Source organism: Clarias gariepinus, chromosome 5 (genome assembly GCF_024256425.1).
Source record: "Clarias gariepinus isolate MV-2021 ecotype Netherlands chromosome 5, CGAR_prim_01v2, whole genome shotgun sequence".
In the NCBI taxonomy this organism is placed as follows: domain Eukaryota; kingdom Metazoa; phylum Chordata; class Actinopteri; order Siluriformes; family Clariidae; genus Clarias; species Clarias gariepinus.
The window spans coordinates 35423635-35447137 of record NC_071104.1 but is presented as its reverse complement, the minus strand read 5'-3'; positions in this window follow the sequence as shown (position 1 = coordinate 35447137).

Genomic DNA, 23503 nt, shown 5'->3' with positions numbered 1-23503 from the left:
GCGGTTCATGCTAGAAAACCCTTAAATAAAGCTGAATTACAACAATTCTGCAAAGATGAGTGGGCCAAAATTCCTCCAGAGCGCTGTAAAAGACTCGTTGCAAGTTATCGCAAACGCTTGATTGCAGTTATTTCTGCTAAGGGTGGCCCAACCAGTTATTAGGTTCAGGGGGCAATTACTTTTTCACACAGGATTTTTTTTCTCCCTAAATAATAAAAACCATCATTTAAAAACTGCATTTTGTGTTTACTTGTGTTATCTTTGACTAATAGTTAAATGTGTTTGATGATCAGAAACATTTTGTGTGACAAACATGCAAAAGAATAAGAAATCAGGAAGGGGGCAAATAGTTTTTCACACCACTGTATACTTTAGTACCTGTCAAAAAATATATTATGTAGTCTTGTGGGCAAAGATGTTACTGTTTTAGAAGGGTTAAAATATTGGCCTGCATTAAGCAAAGATAACGAGTAAGGAGATTGTTGAAACTACTAAAATTTGGTTAAGAACTTTTAAACACAGAAAAACACACACTGCAAAGAGAACTGCAAATGGATTGGGACTAAACAGTTGTGTAACATTTAAGAAAAACAGTTATCAGTTAGGCTAATCTGGCAGGCATCACGTGGTTCGGAGGAAACACGTGAGAGTATTCGGCCCCAAAATATTTCGGTACCCACTGAAGTGCCATCGTCCCTGGAACTCTACAAAGTCCTTTGGTGTCTATCATGTTAATGCTTGAAGTACCACGATAATACTATGGTATACTATGGTACTTTAGTTTACCATAGTCCACTATATAGGACAGTACCATAGTAACATTTCTTATGGGCAAGCAGCCCTGGATGACCGATATTTAAGCTTACAGTATTAATGATGCCAATACAAGGGGGTTAAGTGCCCTTTTTTTGGCTGTTGGAGCTTTGTGCACGCAAGGATGTGAAACAAAAAAAACGTGCTGATGTTTATTAACCCACCTATTTAATCATTAAAGATCTAATCTTAAATAATTTTGACTGATCTCGACTAATACCGTTAAGTACAACAAAAGGAAGCATTTGTTTTGTGTTAATGGTTAAGGTGAGAGAGCAACATGCAATAAATAAACAAAAAAAACTATTTATCAACACAATGATGCTCATCAGACTCTCATACAGTACATGCCTAATTAATTGTTTAAGCTCACGCTATATATAAACTGTACAAGCTACACTTAAAACGAACTGGAAACAACTCCACCTAGCTCAGGCAAATCTCAGTTCATGATGCTTTGTGATGAAGGTGTTGCTTGTTTTTGCCTCATATCACCTGACCTTGAAATGTGGTCACTATTGGCCATGTGCTCATCAGAGCTGTTCGTGTCAAAGCGTTTGAAGATTCGTTAACGAGCAGAAATCCCACAATCCAGTTATTTATTTATTTCGTTATTTTTGAGAGAGGCATGTCATACCTTCCAGTCTGACCTGTACGTAAAAAAAAAAAGCAACTCTATCAAACGGTACACTTCGTTACTTACAGACAAGCCACAAAAAAGAGAGACAGGGGTCATGTTGCCTAAAGCTGACTGCAGCTCTTATTTCCAGACAAACTGCATTTTCAATAATGTTCTAGTCCAGAGGGGAAAAAAACAACCCCTTTCCTAGATGAGATGTCAGCCTGAGGCAGTCAGATAATGATTTTGAGATGGACAGTCGCTCTGTTAGTTCTTTGACCTTTTCTTCGTACTGAAAGACTTCATGTGGCTTATTTACGTCTGTGACAGGAGACAGAACTACATGCTGGTTTGCTTGGTTCAATACAAATACATACGGTATATACATATAGAGTCCCAGCCAAAAGAGTCTTATGAAGGCTTTACCGAGCATACTGTAAGTAGCAGACTAATCTCAGGATTAACTGTTTAAAGCAGACTAGTGCATATTTTAAACACCTTTAGCATTGTTTTACAGTGTAGGAAGAAATTAAGAAAATGAAAGACCAGAAAGTTATAAGGATGTATATAAGTTTTTTGTTTTTGTTTTTTTACTTTGATGATTAAGGCATTAAAAAATCAATTAGAATGTTTTCTAAAAACAATAAAAACAGGGTTAATAATTAAGAAATTCTGAAAATGGTGTCCATTTTGGTACTTGTTGAAGGATCCTTTGGTAGGAATTACTGCATCAGGGTGGCATGGCATGGAGGCAAACAGCCTGTGGCATTGCTGGAGTTGTGATGAAGAGCAGGATCACTTCCAGGGTTGAGGGTCTGAATCTCGCCCCTGCGCTGTGTGTGGAGTTTTCATGTTCCCCCGTGTTAGGTGGGTTTCCTCTTTCTTCTCATTCTAGGTTGACTAGTGTTTTTCAGTTTGTCTCTAGTGAGTGATTGGGTGTGTGAGTGTGTTTGTGCCCAGCAATGGGTTGGCATCCCATCCAGTGTGTACCTTACCTTGTTCCCTGGGATAGTCCCCAAGCCTACACAGGATACGCTATGAAGATGCATGAATGGGTTTCCCTTTTTAATGTCAGCGTGTCAGTGTTCCTGTCCTGTCTTCAATTGTCAACAATTATCACAAATAAAGCTTGTAACAAACTTATACACTTGCATCTATCTTTTGCAAATATTTGTCAACATAATCATGATATAACCATATTATTAATTGGATCTGTTACTTTCTTCAGGTAACTCTTGACATGATGATCTAGTTTATGATTATTCATTATTGCAAAATATAATTTATAAAAAAGAAATGTGGTTTAATATATTGCATGCTGTTAGAGTTTTACCACTACTGTATGCTACTTTTGCCCTGTCTCCTATTACGGACAGTAGGGGGTGCCAAACACTGAGAATATCTAAACACTTTAGTCCATGGACACATTTAATAATAATAATAATAATTATTATTATTATTATTATTATTATTATTAGAAGTGATTGTGGTAGTAGTATAAATTAATTAAGTATTATTTATTTATTTATCTATTTTCTTATAGCTTTAAGTATTGGGAGAAGATGATAAAAGTAAATTAATACACAATTACACACAACAAAAGATAAAAATCAGTTAGAATAAACAGAATGCAATCATATCAGAAAGGAATCTGTCAAAATTAATTTGTGTTCATTGAAAAAAATATATACATTTTATATTATTTTCATGTTCTGATACAACAACCAATTTTAAGATCAAATTACTGCTGCAGCTGGTTTATTCGTTTTTGATTGTCCAATATAAGAGCGTAATAACCCCCTCCAAACAAACTTTAATGACACAGTCCAGACACAATAAACAGTGATGCTGACTGGCATTCCGTGACTCAGGAAAATGGACAGATTTTGTCATCCTGTCTTTTAAATAATAAAACTTTTGAGTATTTTTTCTCAGTTTGGTTTAAAATGTCAGTTTTATCGAGGCTTCGAAAAGAAAATCCTTCTCCCTTTTATCAAGAGATGTCCTTTGAGACATCAACATCCTATAAAATACACTGTAGGATTACCATCTGGCTCTGGTGTTGATGTTGTGCATCCTGAGATGCTGTTCTACTTACCACGGTGGTACAGAGTGGTTGTTTGAGTTACTATATCCTTCCTGTCATGGCAAGGAACAAATCTGACTATTAACCTTTGACCTCTCTCATTAAAGTGTTTTCTCCTTTCAGAAATTGTTCTTTCTTTCCTGGGCAAAATTTACGGACCATAGGTACTGTAGCTCAGTGGTGGGTTTCTCGCCTGCCATGCGGAAGGCCCAGGTTCAATTCCCACCCAAACCCCAGCCACTGGATGTAGTGCCGGTCCCAAGTCTGGATAAAATTGGAAGGTTGCATCAGGTAGAGCATCCTGGAATAAAAACCTGTGCCAAGTTGTGTGTGGATCGGATGGATCGCTGTGGCGACCTCTCAACGGGAGCGGCCGAAAGACCAACAACAGCATTCTGTTTAATATCTAAACACTGTTTATAAAAATCCATGAAGAGTCAATTCAATTCATATTTATTTGTATAGTGCTTTTAACCATGATCATCAGTTCATTAAACCAACACGGTCAGAGTCGCTGTGGTACTGTGGCATTTTCTCTTTGTCTGAGCTGGTTTGTGAAGATGTTCTGTTATCTGCAAGAATGACTTCCAGGAAAAACAGCACTTCGAAGATTCCAAGGACTTGTGCTTTATTTAAATCTAGGACTGGCAGTCTTTTTTTTCCCCCTCCCTTAGCCTTTTCAAGGAGACGTCTGGACCGGTGCCAGTTCAGAGGATTTTTCAGGTCATCCGCACTACATAAATTAGATTGCTATGGCGACATGTCGCTTGGCGGTCCCTCAAGGCCTTACAGGTATTAGATTTCTCCAGGGAAATGAAGCAAAACATAAAAAAAAAAAAAATCCAGGAATAAACAGCAGGTTTATGGCGAGACGTGATGTGGGGGAGGGAGAGGAGGGGGGGGGGTAATTCTGCACAGTCTATTACGGCACCACTATACGCCTGATATACTCAGCTGTATGAGTTTTATATGTATATTTATGAGTCCATATGTGGTGTAATGTGTCAGAAACCAGTTCGAGTTGTGATTCACAGAAGAGCAAGGTGTGTGAGAGAGGGATAGATCTGAATTGCACAACAGCATTCATGGGAGAAATTTATTCGAACCGGGGCATGCTGGCACAGGATATGGCTCAGGGCCATTTTTGAAACAGAACAACGTGATGAACATTTTCCAAATCTCTATAAGCTGTCATAATGTTAGCATTTTCTATTTTACCGCCACAGGTGATCTGTTTAAAGGTCCCATATCTTGCTATTTCTTTGACAAGTTAACCCAGGTCTCAGGGCTCCCCAGAGCGTGTCTGGTAATGCTCCAGCTGAAATATCCCCTGAAATAGTGCCTTTTCTAACCTTAAATTCCCTTTGTTTCATTTATCTTTTAAACACATTGTTTGGGTGCTTGTATAAATGAACTATTTCCAAACCCCATCCTGGTAGAGCCCAACTAATCTACAAACCCTGGGACAAACTCTGGGAGAGTGTCTCTCATACGATGTCAAATAATCAGTGAAATCTAAGCGACCTGTTTAAACTTGTTTAAAATACAAAACTGTACAAAGGACAAAAGGCAGGGAATGTTTTAGACACATACTGGAGACCCATTTGAATGACTAAAATTGACTGAAAAGAACATTTTGAATTATAGGTCCCCTTTAACACAGAGTCATGCTGTTCTACACTTACCTTTAACTCTGGTCCTCACTCATATTCCCAAAAAAATTCAATTTAGTTTGTGAAGCTGCTTTGAGACAATGACCATTGTTCAAAGCGCTATATAAATAAAATAAAATAAAATTGAATTGAATTAGTTCCCAGCCACTAGAAATGCAGGGCATCCTCAGTGCCAGTGCCACTCCAAGCCTGGGGAAATGGGTGGATTGTGGCGAGAAGTACACAACCGCTCCACAATTTTTTTTTTTTTTGTTTGATTTGTTTTCTACATTCTAGAACAATACTGGGTTTTTTAAAACTATGAAATAACACATACTGTATGGCATTAGGTAATTATGTAACAACAACAACAACAACAACAGTCAGTTATTCTTTAAACACATGAAGGTCATCTGTATAAGAACAGTATTGTGTCAAGTGCTTTTGCAAAACCCATCAAGCTCCATGATGAAACCGTCTCTCATGAAGATCTTCCCAGGTAAGCAAGACCAAAACTTACCACTGCTGCAGAGGAGAAGCTCATTTAGAGTCACCAGCCTCAAAAATCACCAATTAACAACCAGAACCTCAGATTAGAGGCATTATGCAGGATTTACAGATCATAAATAGCAGATACATCTCAATATCAGCTGTTCAAAGGAGATTATTGTGTATTTTGGATGCCTTCAGTATTGTTTTACGGTGGAGAAAGAAATAACAATCAGGAACGACCTTGATATCGTCACTCTGGCTTGACATGGCCGGCTCTAATGTCTTAGTTTAATATAGTATGTTCGCTGTTGATGTGTTTATAGGTTGTTTGTGTGGGAATGTGTTTTCCTCTCCTATCTTATTACTGTATATTGACTTTAGTCATGTCCAGGGTGAGTTTGTATTTTTTCTGCACTATAAGTGTGAGTTTGACCATAAGTGCATTGTTTATTACTGTATAGTTCCCGCTGAAGCTTCTTTATTGCAAACCCATCAGATACAAATACCTCAATCTTTTACTGATGTGAATACAACCAGGTTCAGTCTTGAAGCTGAATAGAGTTTAACATTGTTAATTCTCACCTGCGGTTTAAACAGATTCCCCTATAATTAACCCCTTATTAGCTATAAACCATAGAGTACTAAATCAGGATTCTGAAATTATCACCCATAGGGCTGCCTGGTATCTCCAGAGTCCCCAGTTCAATCCTGAGCTCTGGTAACTGTGCCGGCAGGATGTATTTCTGCCGGATGTCCAGTTTTCCCTTGTTATTGGTGCATTTGGGTAAAACTTCAAATAAACACTAACCAAAGTAACACTTTATAACTTTTTAAAACACCTACCCTGTATATGTTTGTATTACCTTCAGATCAACCTACAAACATACTTTACTGTATATTACCACTATGTTAGCATGTTCGGATCATGTTAGCAATATGAAGCACTTTGTTTGTATTTCTTTTAAACATCATTTAGGCTATAATCTACGGTGTTCACAAAGAAAGACGCTATTTGAGTCTGATTGGCGTCTTTATAAGTGTTTAAATGTCAGTTTGTGGTAAGTTTTGCTAGCTTCTATAGTTCAGCACTGGATTGTACTGTATTTTGTTCAGTTTAATGACTAATAAACTCATAGACCTTATTCTGGAAAAAAAAAAAAAATTAATGACTAACAAAAGCCAGCTCATGTGTTTGGTTTATATGCAGCATGTGGTGGCATAGAATAGCAGCAAAGCGCCACAAAAACATACGATACTGAATATAAACCAATTATGGCATGTAATGTTTAGATAAAGTGTTCATTGATTCCTTAATTATTAGTAAATGTTATATTCTAGTGAGAGTTACAGTAGATTTTATGGTCATTCACTACAACAACTATTAAAAATACAGTACAGGAAAGTACTATAATATCTTACACAGTATAAAGTAACACATAACCTTGAACATTTGCCTAAAGTAGATCTAAAGTAAAATGAAATGCGAGGGTCTGGGATTTAAGATGTTTTCACCTTAGGGACCTGGAATTCGTTTCCGGGAACATTTGATCCCAAAGTCTGGTTCATTTTGATCAGTGAGAACACAAGCATTGCGTGTATGGAGTACTTGAGCCTGGATCGAATCAGATCTTAAAACCAACTGTACATGAAGAAAGGAAGAGGATCGTTGTTCAGAAAGTGACGTCATCAGCACCGTCTGTCTCATCTGAAGTCTCTGTGTGAACGTAGCATAGCTGATCGAATAGGAAGGCACACAAGAGTGTCGCTTTTGACCTTGTTTTTCCAAAATATCAACATGACCTCCTCGTTCTCTTCTTCTTTTTGCGTTTAATGTCGGCTCACAAACCGACCAGGTGTATACAGTACTACCTCTTTCTGTATCGAAGGGTGAAGGAAAACAATGTGAGCGTTTTTTTTTTTTTTTTTTTTTTATCCAGGTGTTTTTCTGTTCACTTTGCCCTTTTTGTTTACGTGCAAACTACATTTTTAGTCATTAAAAAATGAAACATTTGGAAAACTTGGATAAAATTTAGAAACTATTCATGGGCGTGAAAAATGTAATTGGGGTTTGTAAGCGTATACTGCATGTCCTGTGTCTCCTGTGTCTGACACCTATGTACTGTATGACGTACTGTATTTAGTAAGACCTTTTTTATTTCAGGCTTCTCATCGATCAAACGGCCTTATGTTTGGGGTTATATCGCCTCCTGCTGGCTTGGCATGCTTTGGCAGTGTTTTTTTTTGTCATGTGGACAAACAAATTCTTTAAAAAACTGCTTTTAAAAATGCTTGTGTACTGTACTAACTCAACTAGTTCATATTGACTCAGTGGAATGTATTTAATGGTAGAAGTGGTTGAATCGATGTGACCTAGTAAAGTTACTCGTCTATGCAAAATTATTACCTTTTTTTTTTTTTTTTTACAATGTGTCTGTGGTATGTACGAATAAACCACAGAAGAGTTTCTAGAGTTACTGGACAAATATATGCTGCTGACGGTGTTATTAGCCTACTGAACCTTGGAGTTGTTCACCAGCTAATTTTGGATAAAAAAGTTCATTTTTCTGTCCTGGACAGCCAGGTTAAAGCATCAAGGACTATTCTTTTATTACTTTTATTACTTTTAACAGTATACTTAGCAAACTTCCTAGCTGAATGCACATTTCTTGTCTGGGTTATCTGTCTAATGCAATCATCAACATAATGAGGGTTTATGTTAATTGTGTGATTTATTCTAATTTAAATTGTATTTGTCACATACAGTCATACATAGTACGATATGCAGTGAAATGATTAGAAAATAGAAGGTAAATTTAACTAAGAAAGAATAAAATAAAATATAAAATTGAAATAAAATTAATTAATCATATTTTAAATATAAAATTAATCATATAAATCGAATCATATTTTCCTTTAATTCAATCGTGCTTTGTTTAAAAACTGAAAACTGTGTGTGACACAGTCAGAATGATGCATTAAATGGCATGGGGCATAATGGAGGTAAGGGAGGTGTTTAAAGATTAACAATAAACATAATAATAATATGAACTAATACAAGGCACTGACACTGGAGACTCCTTACATAAAAAGGTCAATCAATGTGTCATCGCACAAACATCACCATTTTATTTACACCCTTTTTTCTATTCATTTATCAGTAATATTATATCATGTAGACTGTCTTTCATACCACACCCTGGAGGGGTGTTCAAGTCAAACCGGGACTTGTGATGAAATGTCTGGTGAATAAAGGTATCAAACCGATTGACATTTAGTGTGGACTTCAAGAACAGTAAAGTAATGAGACCATTTGTCAAAAGGTGCAAATGGTTTAAAGAAGTCTGTGTGTCCGGTAATTAAATTCTGGTGACTCAGAGCCCACTGCAGTCGTTCCCATGGAAGTTCAGCAAGGATGTGAGACAATTCCCAGTCTACGGGAACTGTACATACTGTACAGTCATTCACAAACATTACAGGAACTCGACTGGGAGTTACTGCCACATCCCACATACAGTCTTGACCTTGCTCTGACCTCACTCTTTTTTTCACATGTTTGAGCCATTAAAGGAATTCCTGGGAGGCCAGGGAGGTCGTGAAGCAGGTAATCCCTTCATGCCTCCAACGTACTGAGGAAAACTAGGGTAAGTGTGTATAGACAAATAAAGAGAGTTTTTATTCTCATAACTGTGTTGTTATTCTGCACCATCAAAAGTCTCGGTTTGACTTGAACATCGTTCATAATTGTTATTAGAAAAAAGGAAAACATATCAGAACAAGCACAATAATATAAACCACTACAAACGACAATTTAGCAGCGTTGTACAATTTCTGGGTCTCTTGTTTAGGAAACTGGGGGTAAAGACAGAGATGCAAAGCAATCTTCAGTGCAGAAAAATTGATAAAAATACTTTTAATCTTCTCTTCTATTCATATGTCAGCTGATTGCTTTGTGAGTAATAACTGTAACTGTAACTTTATACTGGGCTTTAGTAGAGCAACCAATGTAAGATCGTCGAGCCAGGGCTTAGAGAAAGAGTTTGGGATTTTTTTGGACTGACATTGTGGTCGGAATTGCCCTCAGCTCATCTCTCAGAAGTAAAAGAATTAAAGAGAGGTCAAAGACCGCAGACAAGAGATGACACATGTATCCTGGCAGCGTTTACCCATTAGCAGTGTGACTCAGTCCGGCTCTCTGCTTGTTCCTATTTGTCGTAATAGTCACTGAGGCTATGGTCTCGGAGATACCCCAGTTTAACCCGAAGAGAGCAAGAAATCCAGAGTCGCTTGTGATCTGTCTCTTCAGCTGAGCACTTATTAATAGGATTCCGTTCTCATCCTGAGTGTCATCAGCACTTAAAAGATTAGAAAAATCTTATTCTTCATTTTCTCTTTTTGCTTGAGTGGGGATTAAATGCCTCACTCCCTCTCCATTATAATGGCAGGACAGATGTAATGAGATTTTTTTTTTTACCTGCTCACACACTTTCTCTCTCTCTGTCTATCCACTTTGGGTATCAATCCACCATAAAACTAAAAATGATATAGAAATGATTTGTTCATCCCCTGTGGATTTTGGAGCATTATAATCAGAGCGACTTCATATAAAAGAAGCATTGTGACTATACAAGCATGCTCATTAATCTTTTGATGAGGCATAATAATGAAATTTTGCCTTAATAACCCTTGAACAAAATGGCTTAATTCATGGAACAATACGAAATACTGTGTTTCCAATATTTCCCTTTACAAATACCTGTTTTCATGCATTTTAATCATATATAATAACATTACAGTAGGTTCAGAGTCTGAAACTATTATTTCCTGTTTTAAATCTGATTATCTGAGCTGCTGTTGCTGTCTTAAAAAGCTGCAACTTTATTGTGCTGTTATGCTCGAATTGACATTTCATCATCCATATATTCATAGCCGTTAAAAAATTCATTTATTTATTTTTTTTTTTTTTCACACTGCCTGGGCCGAAAAAGTTGCAGTTAAGAACTGTCTGACACATAATTTAAACCTAGATGGCTGGGGCTGAGGCATTAGTTGTGTGGAAACGATGTGGTCAGAAAAAAAGATCACTCAGTGGAGATCCTGCAAATGCTTGGTGAAGTTGCATCATAAAAACAATCGAAAGTAGAAACCAGACCTATGTGTAATAGTAAGATTTTTCCATACACACACAGTGTGATGAGAACTCTCAGGACTGGGACTAAACACTTGTATGTTCATAAGAAAACCACGAATCAGACAAAAAGGTCATGTGGTCTGATGAGTCCAGAGTGACCCTATTCCAGAGCGACCACATCATGCATAGTGTCCACTGTACAAGCCTGGAGGCAGTGTTTTGATCTGGGGTTGCTTCAGGTGCCCAGGTCTAGTCTCAACAACGTTATGCGGCAATAAAATAAAGTCCACTGATGGCCTGAATGTACTGGATCACCATATCACATCTATGCAGTTTTTCTTCCCTGATGCTACCGGCATGGTTCTGTTAGCATGAGGGATCGTCTAACACATGAATGGACCATCACACAAGCTCGAGGTAGTATATATATATAATATTAGAGTGTGCAACTTGTTTTTTGTCCAGGCAGTGTACATATCTACATTTCTATCTTATATGTTATATCTAACTTTATCCTTTTCTGTTGGACTGTCAGATGGATATGAAAGAAAGTTGCATTAAAGCAGTGGTCCACTTATGGTTCATTTGTTCTAATAAGTTATATTGCGTCTCATTATGATTAATCACTGTTTAGCGTATTATTGATGAGTTTTTCAAGTCCTTCAGCTCTCATTTGTTTCAGTCAGTTTGTTCCTAGGAACTCAGTCTGGCAGCTGCTCCCAATGAGTTGAGCAACTTTTTCACTGGAATCAAACAATACTGGGATTCAACCGGAATGTAAAAAGCTTTTATCCGACAGTGTGAAGGTGGAGTTGTGGCAGTTGGACTTCTTTTCACATTTTCTCTAATCATCCAAGGAGCTTCTTTAGTCCGAGAAAGTTTGTTAAGGACCCTGGATAAATCTCAGAGTGCCGCCTTGACCTGACCTGAATAGGCTCATTAGGTGGATAATGGAGAAAGTCAGAATAGAGTGAGAGTTGTTAGGATGTGACGGTCACACCTCCTACACTCCCCTTGTGATCCTGAAAGGGGTCATTAGATTTGGCCTCCCTGGTGGACATGTGAAGTGTTCTCAATCTTACTGGGGATGAATAGAAGGACAGAAATGTGAGACAGACCATCTCTGAGACGTCCATTTCCTTTCTTCAACTTGAATGAATAGTGAAATGTTTTGAAGCAACAAAAAGAAGTCCAGTTAACTTCCAGACCTACAGTATAGTAGTGTTCAAATGGAACTCAGCTAGAGGGTTAAGAGACAAATGACCTATAAATAATTTAAGGCACCCTTGAGGAGGGTATTTTTTCCTAGAAGCCTTAACTCTGAAAATGGATTTTATCACTTTACTAACCCTGTCACTGCAGATTTAGTAGCAGTAACTGTCATAAAGTCACTTTAAGGCTCGAGAGTATTTAGAAGATGAGGAAAAAAAATCCCTTGGCTGGCCTTGACCAATATTTTTATACCAGGTATTTAGAATTTCTACAAGGAGGAAAATCATTTGTTACACTGATTTATTAATTCATTAATTTTTCTTTAGCACTTCATCAATGGTGGATATGAAGACTATTTCGGGAATTCTGAGCAAAGACTATTACAAATGATGTTTGTCAAATTTGATCAGAAATGTAAAGTCATACATTTTGCTATAATGATGTAAAATCTTAGGAAACTTAAAAAAAAAAAAAGCCACAGTAATTTCAAATATAATTGAAATTATGAATTAATATCATGGAAGATGCATTTAAACGCTAGCTATTTATGAGGGTTCACCACTAGAGGGCACTGTTTTTTTGTAGTTTTTGTTGGTAGACTCAGTTTCCCAGAAGGCACCTCGGTCAGGTGACACGGGTGCTCACCTGAACCAAGGTAGCTCATTAGTTACGTTACAAATAGCTGGTTGTTCTGGGAAACTGGGTCGAGCATTAATGTGATAGTTCTGTTAAGTGGGCATTTGTCCTGTCTTAGTGTGGGTTATGTTCTGTTTAAGTTGGTTCTGTTATAGTTGGCATTTAGTTTATAAAGCTGTTCAAGTTAAGTTAAGCACCTGTATTGATTTAGTTTATGTCTCTCCTAGGAGGATTAGCCTCCTTTTGTGAGGTTTAGGCAACCTCTCCTGCATGTTTAGTTCTTAGTCTGTATAAGTACTAACCATTGCACTACTAACTGATTTAGATCTTAGCCTGTTGGGTCTCCTAGTCTGCTTAGATCTTGGTCTGTTTAGCTACTAAACTGTTTACATTTAGACATTTTGGCAGACGATCAATTTTTATCTCATTATACATCTCAGCAGTTGAGGGTTAAGGGCCTTGCTTAAGGGCCCAACAGTGGCAACTTGGTGGTTGTGGGGTTTGAACCTGGGATCTTCCGTAACGTAGTCCAATGCGTTATTCACTGAGCTGCCCCTGGTCTCTGGCTACTAGACTGTTTAGCAAATAGTATGTTTAGCTATTATCTTAGCAGCTTAGCAGCTAATGTGCATAACAGCTAGTAGGCCTAGCCAAGTCTGTCCTGTCCGTTTAGACCCTTGCATGTATAGTCCCTTGTGTTTTGTCCCCCTAGTGTTTTGTCTGTATTGTATATTAGTTTGTTTAGTCTGTATTAGTTAATTATTGGTTTTGTTTATAGCATGCTCCAAAATAAAGCCAACCCCCTTTGTTCATGTTTTGTTTTGGTTTTTCTCATTAAAATACTTTTTTTTTTCACCTCACCCCCCCTGCATCTATGCCTCACCATCAAGCCCACAGTCCAACATCTAACATTCATGACACTATTAATATCAATAATGGTTTTATAGTTGTGTGGTTTTTTTTCATTTGTAATTTTTTTAATTATAATATATAAATATATTATTCAAAAAGATCTCCCAAGAAGGATTAGTGTAACACTGTAAATTAATCTACTGTACATTTCTGTCACTACAGCCCCACTAAATGGTTGGATGGCTCCGTCATGGGCAACAGATATACACCTGCCAATTCTGTGGCGGTTATCCGCAGGTTTGGGTTGCCAGATTGATGCCCAAATGTATCTGAGCATTTGAGGCTGAAGGACCTTGCTCAAACACCCTAAACACAGAGCCCCCTTTGCCCCCCTACAGTCCTACTTAAGTAGGAGTTATGTAAGTTATAATTTTATGAATATATACTTATTCTTAGCATTCAAGCCAACTTATTTGATTAACTTTATCCATATGCAGTAGTAGGTAGCATCTGTGGTACATGTGTGAATATTACAGAGATGCAGTGCTGACATTATGGAGTCATTAGTTGAAATCTACCACTTTGTGTCTGTCAAATTTGCTTAACAAAAGAAGAAGTGAGAAAGAAGGGGAGAGAAGGATCTGAAGCTAATCTTCAGCCGAGAGGCTTGCTTTAACCTAAAAAGCTGCCATGACGTTTAAAAAGAAATGTAATTAAACTTGACTTTTGTCATGCTGATTTGTGTGACAATAATTGAACTGCACAAGCATCCGCACAGTTTTATTAAGTTTCCTTTAAAGAGCAACTCACGAGTCTGGTATAATCTATATAAAAATATTAAGAAAACTTAATTATAGCTGAACATTCTAATGTTAAATAAGCAGCAAGTAAACGCATAGATTTTCTGTTTTTAGGATTACCTTCTAAAATTTAAATCAAAAGTAAAACTGAACCAACCATTTTTTAACAATATTTGATATTTAATATTTTCTTGTATTTTTTATTACAATATGTAAACTTGTTTTTAGGATGTTTATCTACATATAATTAATTTAAAATGAGGTTTTACTATACTCTGTTACCCTTGTATGTTTCTTAATAGCTTAATATTGACTTTCCAAAAGCATACTTTAAGGTTATGTCTTTTTTTACAGTTAATACATATTTAAAAAATATATATTTAAAGTTAATGTCTTAAGGTAAGTTTTAGCATCATTATTAAACTAATTAAAGTGTTTATATGCATTGTCAGCAACAGTTATGATAACAGTATTTCAGCATTACATTCAATAATTCATTTAAAACTCATAAAAATTTCATTTTCTTATATGATTATTACAATATTTATGGAAAACTGTTGAAGAATCACTAAAACTAGATAATTCTGTACAAAAGTATGTACATAAGCTATATGTATATACTTTCTTTTAATTAAATTTTATTTATAGTTCAAATTTAAACTGCTATAAACCTGCTATTTGTGACAGTGTCCGCTGTTAAAAGCACCATAGAAAACAATTTTAATTTTAATTGGATATATATTTTTTTAAATAGTGTATTTATTTCAAAAAGTATTTACCTATTACAGTTACCTTAAAACTCAACATTGGAAGATATCTATATCATGCACCAAAATTGCTTATATTACATTAAAATAATTTTTTCTGTATTTTTTATGAAGTAATTTTGTAGACTTTCCCAGAGGACAATTCACATGTTATGGAAACTCTCTATATATTTGAGTTATAAATTCTGATGTTTTCTCTATAACCTAACCAGAGAAGTTCACTAGAGTATCAATAATGTTAAAGGAATCTGAATTTATAAAAAATACTTTGGTTGAGACGCTACTTGATAGCAACATTAGCTAAATCAAACACAATTTCTTTGTGTGATGTATTTTATCCTTACCTACGCTTACCTCTCTACTGCACCCTAATTCCATCTAAGTGGCAATGTAGAAAATGCTGCAAACCCTCAGTGGGAGTCGATCATTTTACATTATCCTGAGTACACATATAATATAGTTAGGCATTAATTGTGTTCACTGCGTAGGGCAGACATATTAACACTGTCAGCAGTTTTCTGCCAATTTCATCTCTGGTTTTGGCGGCTGAACTAGGCTTACCTAATTATACATTTATAACCTTCATATTTCCTTATTATTATCTCTCTTCTTTCTGTGGCGGAATAAGGTATGTAGAGCTTTCTAATGCGTAACCCGGTTGTCTGTAGGAGTGTGCTTAGGTTTTATAAGATAGATGCATAGGTTTTTGACAGATTTTTAAAGATTTTCTGCAGAAAAAACATACATTTGTAAATATTATTCATTATTTATTTTTAAAAAGTAAATAAAAAGCAGGAAATTATCATCTGACACGAGCTTTGGGTTCGGAACAGTATTACATTACTGATAACAGCATAACTAAGGTAAGAACTGACAGCTATGGAGAGGGGCAGTTGTACTTAGGCATGGTATAAAGCAATCGTGTCCAGTGTGGAAGCACTTGTAGTTTTCCCAGCTCTCTCTCACCTTCACAGTACATCTTGTACACTATGCAGATCTGCTTCAACTTTCATGCTAATACCTCCGTCAACACCACCGTGCTCGTTCTCCTGTAAATGCTATATAGTACATACTGTATGAGTCCAGCATTCGCCCAAAGATCTCCATCACATCTACAGTACATTAATATGCAGTTGAACGGAAACCAGACAGGACCACTCGCTTTACAGCACACCATCCTCATGTTAAAGGTTCTTTTAATGAAATTGGTGTTTCCTTCACATCTCATCTTCATCTGAAGAGCTAATTTCTTATGTGGTATAGAACACTACTGTACTCTAGTAGTGGTTTCAAACTACTATACGAAGTGGGATTATTACTGTACTTCGAATACAAACAAGTGGAGCGATGGACGTAGAGTAATGTCTCAGTGCAGTTATAGGAAATATAAACAATCTTGGAAGGCTGGTTGATCAACCTAATTAATATACCGGAAATAACTGTTGTATAAACATAAAAAAATGTTTTGGTGGAGTTTTCCTTTATGCAACATGTTTTTATTAAACTCCTTTCCAGACAATAACGTAAATGACACTCCGTGTATTTCTAAATCTATCCTAAAGGAGAGAAAGAGAATGAGCTTCGTGGAAAATGTGAAGTTGTTCCACAAGATTAGGAAATAGTTGTTAAACTCTCCTCTCCATCTGCTCCCTTTTATAAGGACACTGTTAATGTTCCAGGAGAAACCTGCATGTCTGAGCCACCAGATTGGTTTTACTGCTCGCCTGCTTTACAACATGGTACTGCTACGAACTGATTGCGTCTAGAAGATAATGCTCTACACTCATACATTTACATTCAGGAATTTGCCAGACACCCTTATCCAGAGTGACTTACATTTTTGTCTAATTATACATCTAAGCAGTTGAGGGGTGAGGGCCTTGCCTAAGGGCCTAACAGTGGTCATGGGGTTTGAACCTGGGACCTTCTGAACTGTAGTCCAATGCTTTAACCACTGAGCCAACGTAATCGTAAAACACCAACATACATATAGTCTTGTGATATATATTTTTCTTCAATGAGGTGAATGTGGATTACACTTAGGCTGCCAGTTTATCACGGTGTAGGCTGCATTTCTAAATCATAATACACTTTCTTCAATCTTGTTTATTAGGTTTCACTTCACATCGTACCATGGACTTGCTCGATAGTTTATGGCACTAATCTGCGTACCTACTTATGTGTGCATGGAAAAAAAAAGGTCAGAATGGAAAATATCAAGCCTGGCTGTACTGTACATTTTTACTTTACTTACTTCTATGAAAACACACACACACACTAATTTAAAAAATGACATTCGAAGAAAGAGAAAATGTTTTAAATATAGCAAAATTTAGGTATTTCTTATTATAATATTATGAAAGATTTTAGTATTTATTATTATTATTATTATTATTATTATTATTATTATTATTATTATTAACAATTTATAATCTTACATTTCTAACCATTTCAAGCTTAAAGTTGTCTTGTTCTTTTGGCAGGAAATTCCAGCTATGGAGACTAAAACCGCCTGGAGGGACAATTTAATATGAGGCTCTATGGGGATTAATTCACTTTTAGAGTCATTTGAGGAACTGCACATTTTTTCACTTCTGTGGTGGGCTCATTTTTTCAGAATTGGTTGCTCCCTTGGATGGTGCAGGGTTTCTGTGTGATGAACTGCTCTATCCTGGTATAGACTCTGGATTCACTGTGACTTTAAGCAGATTAAAGAGGGCTAAAGACAAAGAATGAATGAATTGATATGGACCGTTATCCTCTTTGGTATTCATGCTTCAGCTCAGAATCATTCCATGTTAGGCTTAAAGTAGTAGTCTAAATCTAGATTCAGATTGGTTTCGCAGTGCCCAGTGAGGCCACCTGATCGGCCCATCTATTTCATGCCTGCATATTACACTGGCCCCCCAGGAACTCCTTTAATGGGCCAAACATGTCGAAATGTTTTATAGCGAAGTCAGGCTGGTACAGGAGATGTGGCAATAACTCCCAGCCGAGTTCCTGTAATGTTCAAGTGGTGTTTGTGAATGTTTGTGTGTACAGTTCCCACAGGCAAAGTTGGTGACAAGTCATGTGTCGAGTTTCAAGGACCAGAACAGAATTCATGAATTCATTATTCATCACAAGAGCACCTGCAGTTTATAAAGCATATTCATTACTATTTTTTCCATCAGATTTCATGCATAGCCCTCTGAACGGTTGTAGCTCCAGTGATGCTTAGTAAGACTCAGGTGCTACATTTGGTGGTTTGTAGGCATTTTTGCCAACCTTCATTACAAATGCAGAGCCTAAGGCGATTATCATCATTCTTTTCAGCCTCATGAATTATTTCCAAGAGCACCTGCAGCTGGTCATCTCTCAGATCTGAGAGGAGATCAAATCCCCTGTCTGTTCTCATGCAGGTGAGTATCTAGGCGTTTTAATCTCTTTGAGCTCAGTTGTATTCTATAAGCACTTGGTTTTCTTTGGGGGGGGGGATCCCGTCTGAGCTGTTAGGTGGAATCTGTAATAACTTCATGACCCAACAGCCATGAATTTCATTTACTAATTTGGTAGGCAGCTTCATCCAAAAGGACTAAGAAGCAGAATATAACCCAAGCACACTTATTTGGGGATTTAAATATTAAGCACGTATACATTATTACTCACAAATTAATTTTAAAATACTTCTATGAATCTGTTTTCTTTAAAAAGTCATGCATTATTCATAAAACGGTTTGTTTCAAAAGATTTACGTACTCTAAGACTTCATGCTACACCAACCCAAGTGATTTCACCTCAGTGCCAGAAAACGTCCCAGTCACCAGAAAACTACCCATTATTTCTTTCACCCATTATCTTTCTGTTTACAGACTGTAGATCAGCGGTCTTCGATCTTATCAGCAAAAGGCCATGGTGACTGCAGGCCGTCATTACAGCCAAATAGGACACATTCTTGATAGCTGATTGGAGAATTAGATTAACTGATTAAGTCAAATCAGGAATGGGTTTTGTTTGGTTGTTATAAAGGCCTTCAGCCTTTGTGGATAAGAAGCACCTTTTGCTTTAGACAATTTCAGTGGTCTGTCTGTATAATCTAAAGCACCCTTTTTTAAATGTCAAACTATCGAAACCAAATGACTAGCTTTTAATTATCGATGAAAATACAGTACAGTGCGAAGGTCTTGAGCCACTTCCAATTTAGTTTCCAAAGAGCCAGACTTATTGTATATTTCTAATCTAGTTTTGAGGAATAGTCCACTATAATAATCTTCAGGCTTCCTGAAGGACGTTTTGGCTCCCGTTTCTGTCCAGTCCCTGTACCTGACCAGTTTCAGAACAATGTTGCTTTGTTTGTTATCACTAGTATGCCATATACTTATTAATGTACAGTTAATGTAACAGTTAATGTACAGTGGTACCTCAACATATGACTTCAATACATTCTGAAGGTGAGTTCTTAAACAGAAGATTCGTATTGTGAAAGGCATTTTCCCATAGGGAATAATGTAAATGCAAATAATCCATTCCAGCCACCGAGAAATATCACCAATATTACGCATTTCCAACACTATAATCATATTTTGCATATAAAAATAATCAAAACAGGTAAAAAAAGACGTGTATGATTCCTCTTGCCACTGGCTGCTTTAAAAAACGTAACTGAAAGCAGCTCCCTTTTCTTCTTGCTATCGTCCTTACTAACTTTCTTGGCACCCATAGTGCTACTGTACGTCTCCACCAAAACTTCCAAAAAATGCAAAAACCCACAAAAAATACAGTACATTTCTCTGATGCAAACAATTTTTAAATGGCTCCCGGACAAACGCACAAAGTATCTGGTTCAGTTCGTTCGTTTGTACGATAAAAACGCTTCTTATGCTGAGGCACAATTTTTACAAAATTTTAATTTTTAAGGTTTGCATGCCAAGGTACCACTGAGTTAGTGTAAGTGCAAGGAATTAGTTGTTTTTATTTTGTGTTTGGACATTGTTGTAGTTTGTTCCTGGTTTAGAGCACAGCCAACCACTGAACAATGTAGTTCTAATATTTATTTGGACATCAAGTGTGTCATTAATTCAAGCAACAGGATATGTTTCATGAATGGTGACATCACTTCCTTTGCTAATTAATGTATTCATTTTAGACAGTCTTTACAAAGTCAGTACGAATTCTGTATCCATGCAAAGTCTGGCCAACAATTAAACAAACACATCATATGTTACGTGCTGAGATTGACATTCATTGTTGTTGTTCGATTCTTGCTTACAAAAATCTGACATCTCTGTGTTGACCCTTTACCTGTTTAAGCACTGATCCTGGGCGGTCGATTGAATTTGCAATTAAACCTTCTGCACATGGATCCTCACCTCCTCACCTCCTGTTAGTTATACTTATTTCTAATGTTAATACCTAATAAAGGTTTCTTTACTAATGTTTCCAGCAGCATGATGTCTGCTGGGTAAATTGATCACATTCATACTTTATGTCAGCTGTACCTCTAGACACATTACACTGTTAATGTAAAATGGGCCGAACTATTATTATTAAAACTAAAGAATCTATGTATGTTAATTACAACTTTGTTTAGTTTTTTTCTCACTTGAAAGAACAAACAAATGCATAAATGCAGATTACAAAAACAAAATTTTATTAAGAGATCACCTAAAGATCCATGAAACATAAAAAGTATTAGATTAAATTTTTATGGTTTTGGCTAAACACAGATACACTGACAGCTGTTATCACTGTTGCCTTACATCTCCAGGGTCTGGGTTCGAATCCCAGCCCGGTTTGATACCCCTCTCTGTGTGCATGGAGTTTGCATGTTCTACCTGTGCTTAGTGGGTTTCCTCTGGGTACTCCGGTTTCCTTCCACAGTCCAAAGACATGCGGATTAGGCTAACTGGCATTTCCAAATTGCTCATAGCGTGTAAATGAGCATCTGTTTGTGCCCTGTGAAGGATTGGCCCCCTTCCAGCGTGCTCCGGGCCTCGTCCTTTAAGAGATAGGTTTCAGGCCCCTGCCACACTGTCTACTATATCTACCTGTATAGACAACAATGAGTGAGAAGGTGTTCATTCCATTTAATGCACTTCTTTTCCTTAATATTTACCTTTAATATTAAAGCACCAGTAATCTATTAAATTCAATTTTATTCGTATAGCGCTTTTAACAATTTTCATTGTCGCAAAGCAGCTTTACATAATCAAAAGAATTATGGAAGTTTGTATGAGATGTGGATGAGTATAAATCAAAATGATAGAGCAAGGACAAGGCAGGCTGATGGATGTAGAATAATCTGAATCTTTAACAGAATATACAGTATTTGCAAATTAATTTGGCTATAGTTTGTTATCTGTCTCTTCTTTTCGACAGTGTGTTCAAGAGAAAACAGAGCAAGCAATAAAAATCTAACAGAAATTGAACCAACCTTTCAGGTGCACCAGATTTTATCTTTAATGTTACAGATAAACATTAATGCTTTTTTTTTTTTTTAAAAGCCCTATAAAAATTATAATAATAGAGTATTTGTGTCATTTCAGGTGCTGATTTCTTGCTCAGTGTTCTGTCCTTATTAGCTTAGTGATTATCTGTTTACGTTTAAAGCATTCGACACACTTATCCAGAGCTCTCTTTAGGTCAAAGAGAAGTAAGGGAAAAATCCCACTGCACTAATAAAGAGATTGTGCCGCTTTGTCATATTGTCATGTGATTTTTGCTAGTCGTACTCGCACCTCTACATCCATCAGCACGCTTTTTCCCAGCGCTAAGTGCTGACAATTCTGCTCTTTCTGAGGCTATAAATCATCAACAGCTGTTTTAAACAACTTTATGTGTCACAGTTTTGAATTTTAATTAAATGTATGTGTGGACGCGCGAGAGTATTTTCCTGTCCCTACTGCAATTTAAAGTAAGTATACTCTTACTCTGGACTCTTGCTGTGTCCTGAGGCGAAAAGCTGTATGTTAAATATGCATTTAAATTCAGATTTGAGCATCCAACTCCAAGACATTTAATTAATTATGTTAGTCCAAAGTATAAACCTCTAGCTTTCAAGCTGTTATGCCTTATTTAGGAAAATAATTTAGGCTTTCTGCTGCTATCTCACTTACTATGTTCCAAAAAAATAAGCTTAATAAGTTTAAACCAGTCTTGTTGTTTGTTTTTACATCTATATTGAACAGGTAGACCGGATCGTCTCACACGTCTGCATGCACTTTATACAAAATATATTCAATTTCACTGTACCTTGTTCTTTAACAATAAAGAATTTATTTATGTTGCTAGCTATCTGTCTAAATGCCAGCTGCTGGATTGCCTTCAGTCATTGTGTACAAAGCGTGTACAATGACTTCCTTTGCATACGCTAGTGTAACTGAGGTTAAAGCATGATACAACACCTCTGAAGCAGATAGGGTTAAGGGCCTTGCTCAAGGGCCCAACAATGGCAACCTGGTGGAGCTAGGGCTCGAACCGCTAACCTTTCAATCAGTAACTCAGTGCCTTAGCCTGCTAAATTATTATGATGTTAATATTCTAATGCTACAGGACAGTATGTGGTATTAATGTTATGGCTGATTGGTGTAAATAGGTCTCCTACAGCATGTATCATTCACATCACATGCGTTTCACTGCTTTGAAGAGTAAGAGAAGCTTGGGGACAACTTCATGCTAGTGCGGTGTTGATCACTTCCTGCTAATATACAGTAGGTCTTTAAAAAGGTGATAAAAGCTCATGCAATCACAATAGACAAGGAAACACATTTCTTAAAGAGACTCTCTAATTTTTAAAGGTTTTGCATGAATGGTTTGATATATAATATTTAGCACTTAGGATAATACAATAATTATGCCTGCATGGATGAAATTGTTTGTTTCAAACAGGTTTTCAACAGATTACCATAATCACGTCATAGAAACCTATTCATCATATTGGGTACATATTTCCTATTATGTCATGTTGATGAAATCTGTATCTAATTTTACGATCCCATTTTTGCATTTTGCAGTTCACCTCGCTGCAAGTCTCTGGCCTGGTCAATTTTAAGCCCTGGTGAGTATTTTTTACTGGCACTGGCCTGGCAATAAGATGCCATATAATAATATGGCATCTACTGTACAACATGACATTACTAATTACATCACTTACTTGGGAATGTGTCAATGAAAGAAGTTTAAAAAAAAAAAAAAGGTCAAGTTTAACTACAGAACGAAACTTTAGCATCAGGAAATTATGACTAAATTTGTCCTTTTATGTTTTTCAATAGTCATAATCATGAGCTTGAAACGCTTTTCAACACCTGTTATTCAACTCCTTGCCCTTTTTTCTCTCATAGCGCGCAAACGGTCATTTCCAATTAGCCTCCCAGCTGACCCCTGAGTGCCTGCCGCCATGGAAACATTACAAACAGCACCTTTAATCTGCAAGGATTCTTCATTTTTCTGCTTTTTTAATATGCTCGGT